At 41.8% G+C, this 378-nt stretch overlaps 1 pseudogene; it reads left to right on the top strand.

The window, feature by feature from the left end:
• Positions 1 to 378, top strand: part of LOC119582229 — a 6,180-nt pseudogene that overhangs the window by 776 nt on the left and 5,026 nt on the right.

Genomic DNA, 378 nt, shown 5'->3' on the forward strand with positions numbered 1-378 from the left:
ATGTTTTGAATTGAGTGCCAAGTGATTGTAAGACCTAATAATTATTCCATAAGCCCTTTTGTCTTTTCATCTACACCCTACGGTATACTCAAAGGCAGATAGTCTACATACACAGCTTGACCCATGCTTTAATTCATCGCTCATAGATGGCGCAGTGTTGGTCATATCCAGAGTTAATAAAAGATGAGGAGGGGGAGGAAAGGGAGAGGGGGGGTGCAGGGAAGAGGAAGGGAGGGAACCTGATGGCAGTGGTTGCATGACTAATGTTTGGCCTTTTATTGGCAAATACGAATTATCAATTGCAATATCGTTGCTATTTCTATTATGTTATAACATACAAAGGGAGCAGTAATTGGTTATAAGCTAGCCCGGTGCTCA

The sequence above is a fragment of the Penaeus monodon genome, chromosome 15, assembly GCF_015228065.2.
Source record: "Penaeus monodon isolate SGIC_2016 chromosome 15, NSTDA_Pmon_1, whole genome shotgun sequence".
NCBI classification, from domain to species: domain Eukaryota; kingdom Metazoa; phylum Arthropoda; class Malacostraca; order Decapoda; family Penaeidae; genus Penaeus; species Penaeus monodon.